The sequence below is a fragment of the Scomber japonicus genome, chromosome 18 (assembly GCF_027409825.1).
Source record: "Scomber japonicus isolate fScoJap1 chromosome 18, fScoJap1.pri, whole genome shotgun sequence".
NCBI classification, from domain to species: Eukaryota; Metazoa; Chordata; class Actinopteri; order Scombriformes; family Scombridae; genus Scomber; species Scomber japonicus.
Genome location: NC_070595.1, coordinates 6,693,300 through 6,699,299, shown reverse-complemented (window position 1 = coordinate 6,699,299; position 6,000 = coordinate 6,693,300).

The window sequence follows — 6,000 nt, the reverse complement described above, 5'->3', positions numbered from 1 at the left end:
AAAATAGATTATAATATGTTACACCTGTCTCAGCTAGGTTTTATGAATGAATGAATAAAAGCTAAAAGTAAAGTATAAGATTGAGTAAACCAGGACTGAGGGCATTTTCTAATCTATGGTTATTTGCTCTGATCTTAATCAGCGGATGAGTAATTTAACTTTTGTTTTCCCCGTGGCTCGGTTTCTTTTCACACAGAATAAAATACCGGTGAATGAAAGTGCATCACTAAAAACCAAGTGAGACGATCACTCCTATCAGATGTGTCTCAAGAAAAAAATCCACTGACCAAATGCAATGTCATACTCCAGCTATAGCAGATAGCAACTGCTGATTTCATTCGTCTTCATTGCAGTATGCTACCAGCAACAACACTGCACTCTTATTTCTTTTTCTTTTCTTTTAGTTAAACACCAAATGTGTTATACAATTACTTCAACATACAGGTGCTGCTTGCAGTGGCCACTAGGAGACTGTAGTTATCCAAGGACACTGTGAGGGACTGTGGGTGGAGTGTTCAGAGACAACTATTCCCCAGTAAAGGTGCCACAAAGAGAATCAGGTCTTATTTTACATCTAACAACTGTACAGTGAACATGAAGGTCTTCTCACTGGTACTTCTCCAATTTGCTTGTAAGAACATTTCCTTTTTTCATTTGTTTTGCTTTTAGTTTTTTATATAAATTGAGTTATTTCCCATTTCTCTTCTTTATTCTCCAGGTTTCTCCTACGGTGTGAATATAGATCAGTCTCCATTTGCTCTCAGCCAAAAAGACACATCTGTGACGCTGCAGTGTAAACAAGACAATGCACAATATATGTACATGTATTGGTACAGAAACACACGAGGTAGGGAAATGGAGATGGTAACATATTCTCTTGGTCAAAATATATCGAACACTGAAGCTCCTTTCAAGAAATCGAAGTACACCATGTTACGACCTGAGGTGCTTCACTCCACTCTGCAGATACACCAAGTTGAGGCTGGAGATTCAGCTGTGTATTACTGTGCATCGCGCACAATGGTTCAAACACACTCTGTGGCTTAACAACAACCCCAACAGCAAGATAGGACAGGTGTAAATGTCTGTCAGAGAATACGGAGGTGTTTTAGAGCTACATCACTAATGTTACATGCAGGAAATGTTCTCTCTGTCACTAGCTCTTTTCTAACATGAAACCATTAAAACTTCAACTGTTTTTTGGGGTAAACAATGCTCTTTTCACACATTGTACAAAGAAACACCATGACATGTGCAACAACTTAATAAGATAATAAGGCTTATAATCCTGAATCGGCTAGTTTGTGTGTGCAAAGGCTTTCCTGTACATCTTATTTATCTTTACCATAGCCAGAGCATTTTTCATACCATCAGCCATCAGACTGTACAACACCACAGCTCCCAGTACCTCCCACTCCCATTAATAAGACTGAGGTTGTCCTCAATATTTAATCCCAGGAACATTGAACTTTACTTAGTGATCCCAGGAACATTGCACATTTGTATATAGTATCAAGTATATGTTTATTGTATGTAGTATTATCTATTTTATTTCATTTTCATCACTTTCACAATTATCTGGCTAATGTTGTGTCAGTTTTTTAATTGCTCCCTAGGGGGATCAATAAAGATACCTTACTTTATTTTACCTTAAAAGTGAAGTCTCCACCCTAAAGAGAAAGTATCACCAAAGCCTATGTTCAACGCAATAATAATAAACAAATATGTTATATATAATGAGTTTAAGACTACATAATAATCATCAGATTCATTTTGTGGAAAAATGAGAGTACAATTATAGGTCCCGAAATCTGTCAAGTCAAAAATCCCAAAAGTGCTAAAAGAGGAATATATAAATACACACATTACATTCATAAGAAGAGCATTCTGAATCCACTGGATTGTGTTTGAAACACTTAAAGCGGTATCTGGCAGAAGCATTCAAATTGCTTACCCAACAGTGGCTTTACTCGGTCTATTACCAAAAGGCGTCGAAGGTAGAGGTATCTCCTACAAATACTACTCGCAACAGCAATTAAATGCATTACAGTTAGGTGGTTAAAGCCCGACCCTCCAACATACAATACGTGGACTGAGGAAATAAAGGACATATATCAGATGGAAAAAATAATATACCCCATGAGACTCCAAAAAGACATATTCATTAAAAGGTGGAGCCCCGCCGTGGCTAGTATAAGGAGGAACCCTTGCGTACATTTTGAATTCAATCTATATTATTAGTATGCTATTTTTGATTTTATTTTATTTCACTTTATTTTATTTTATTTAATCTTTTCTGTTGTTACAGTCTTTGGTCCCTTTGTTGTGCCCTAATTGTCATCATGTCCTTATTAGTACTACTTTGTATTGAAAACTAATTTGAGAAAACAGCAGATAATATAATGAATGTGATTCTGTATGTATGATTATGTATCATACTAAAATAAAAATTTAATTAAAAAAACAGCATTGTTGAAGTTTAACTTGTGTTTTGATTTTTCATTAACTGAATTACACTGTATTTTCATTATTAACTGTTTTAACTATATGTCCCACCTCTATGTAATGACTAATGATTTAAAATGTATTATAGTATTTCCATCTTTTACTTTATTTACTATATTTTACTTATTTATTTCTTGACTCATTATGCCTATGGTGTAGATGTTCTTTATTTATTATATATTTACATATGTTTCTACTACAATCACCTGAGTAGTGTTTTTCCATTCTCTTTAATGTATCTACATGGCTGGAATAACAATAAAAATCCTTGAATCTTTGAAAAATGTGTCACAACTTGGGGCAAAAAGGTAGTAAGGACATCAAGCAATAGATCAGACACACAAACTGTATACATGAAGAGTGACAACAAATACTAATAAGTAAATAACTCCAATAAGCATGCAGAGCCTTCCACAAATGATGCCATAAATGAAAGCCATTCACCCCATGTTAATATGTGTAATTTGGATTACATGAAATTAGTTTTTGGCTGCTGAAAGATCATGATTATGACTATATTATGGTTCAAGCTCTTTCTATTTATACTAATTTAAAAGAATTTGATAAGCAACATGTTCAACATCCACAAAGTCATAAAGTACGCCATTATTCCTATTTCACTGATATTTCTGTGGAACCACAAAGCTGATCAGTTACTGTAGATAAGTACACAGGTGCTGTAACAGAGTACAGAATAGTTGCCTGTCCCACACAGTCTATCTGCTCTTCATTTTATCTACTATTTCAATTTAGCTTTTAGGCTCTTTTATTTTTCTTATACTCTTGCATTATTTTTATTGCACAAGTTGATAAAACAATGGAAGGACATAAGTTAAATAGTTGATCATAGACTGACATCTACAGGATACATTTGGCACTACATATGTTTAAAAACTCAACGTTAAAGTGAAAAGACAATAATGAAATAATGAACAATTGTAGCAACCTTTCATTCACACTTGATATGTGATAAGTCAAGTATGGGAGTGTGATATGACGATATTAGGTTGTGAGTGTTTGAAATGTCTTTACAATCTGACATAGAGGTGGTATTGAGCTACAGTGCACAATGTACAGTATCAGTTCAGCACAGCAGAGGAAACTATCTACATGGTTCAAACTATTTGGTTTTAACGCTAAATGCTACAAAGACAGTGAGCAGCGGTGCTTGTGTCAGACCCCACTGTTAGCCCGCCACATATCGTCGCACTACCAGCTAGCTGACAGATTTGCTGGTTGGTAGCGTGTTTGTGAGATATACAGCAGTTATAATGTTCTGTTAGGAAGTTTGCCTGCTGCAGTGTTCAACTGTTAGTTTGGTTTCACACTGTAATATTCATTTTAAACAATGCCAAATAGACTGTCACTACTTTTTAATTTACACCCGCTCTAATTTATACATGGAATATTTTGTGTTTTAATGTAATTTTAGGTGAGTCTTACATGGTTGTATTCTTATTATTGTGACACAGTGGGTGAGAGCACACCATTTGTCCCCATGGACTACATTTGTACCATAACTTATTAATTTAATTATACTTGTTGTTTGTTGTTTGGACCATAAGTTAGTCAGTAATCATACTTTGCAGATACTTACTATCCCGGGTTTGTTTGTGTTTTGCAGTATACAGTATTTGGTTATAAGTTACATCTCAACAGACTTTTGGTTAAAATAAAACACACACCTATATTAAGGTTAGTTAAAGTTTATTGGTTTAGTTTGAGGACATAAATTTAGTATTATCTGGCCTGTACCACAATTATATTGTCTATCTGTATATAAATACAGATAGACAAAGTTAAAAAAAAAAATCTTGAATACTGTTCAGTAACTTGCAAGATACCAATATGAAGAATTGTGATAAGATCGTGGGTCGTGCCTTATATTTTATATTTAGACATAGATAGATAGATAGCCATTATGTTATTAAGTGTGTTATATACTGTAGCTAAACTAAACTAAGATGGTGAACCTAGTAACTATTACCTGCTAAACATCTTAGGTTGGATTTACTTGCATTACTTGCGAAATATGCGCATCTTAGAATTGCTAGCTAAACATGAGCATGTTTGCATTACGTACTAAATATGAAGATGGTAGCATAACCTGCAGAGCATGTTAACATTGTCATTGTGAACATGTTAGCATACTGATGCTATCATTTATCTCAAAACTGTACTGAAGTACACTCCCACAGAGCGGATGGATGGCTCTTTTTGTGTATAAGTGCAGTATTTATGATTAAGGACTCTAAAAACCCACAAAAATGTGAGAGAAATAGGTACTGGAGCAAACGCACAATATGCAAACCCTAACCCATTATTATGGATACCACTGCTTTTCTTGACAAGGCCTGTCCTGTTCTGCCTCCAATTGGTTTACCCTGATCCTAACCCTAACCAATCATGAGGAGATTGGTTAGGGTTAGGGTCATGCACTCACTCCTCATGCTTAAAGCTAACCAACTCAACCCAGGAAGGCAAAAGGTATCAACTAATCAGAGGCAGATTAGGGCAGGTCTTGGCAAGAATAAGTGGTGGAATCTATAAAAACTGCAGGTAGGGTTCTTGTGAAAATCAGCAGTGATCATCCTCTGGGAAAAAAGATGACCCCACTAAATTTCATTGGGCATCCCCACTTTAAACAATTCAGAATCATAGTCTCATCTTTCAGTGAAGGTTACACAGTGCGTTTCATTGGTTATATATTGGTAGGATGAAGAGGTGTGACCAGGAAAGATGTCACTTCCTCTCTGCTGCTACTATATATAGAAACCTGTGTTTTTTCAGTCTTGCTTCTTTTCTTAGCTCTCACAGAAATAGCAGCACCCAGGTTCCATGAGCTTACCTCAGCCGCCAGGCAAGCCGACGTGCACAGCTGCACTCGCAAACAGACTGAGGAAGATGGAAGTTGAGATATGGATGAGCTGGGTGGGGGAGGGATAGATGTGAGAAGCAAAGAGAAATTAGGTTTTTGTGTGGTGCTTTTTCACTGTGGAGACAGGGGGGCCACGGTGATACATTCTAATAGAGCCGTCGTACAAAAACCTCTTCCATTCATTATGCATAGGGTAGAGAGCTGCAAGTTACCTGAGATACTTTAAAACATTAAAACCATCAATATTCTGAAAATACACAGGCCATATCACTACCCTGACAATGTAGAAACTGTCAGAGGGTAAAATTTGTTTGAATAAAATAGAATTATAACCCATCTGAAGAGGTTGGGTTTGATTCACTTGCGTTAAAAAATACCCAGGTAACTTGGACATTGTGGTGTCCATTGTCTGTGCTCCAAACTCCAGCAATTCCATGGATTACTAGCCCATTTCCAGCTGCCATTTGTGGGCAGTTTTGTTACTTTTTGTTAGGGAAGGCAGTCAGTGTGGCAGTGGAACCGAGGCATACTTTGGAGATGGAACTAAACTCACTGTTCTTGGTAAGTCGGATCTCTCACAACTTCAGTTCATCACGAAAAAGGTTATAAGTGTTTGA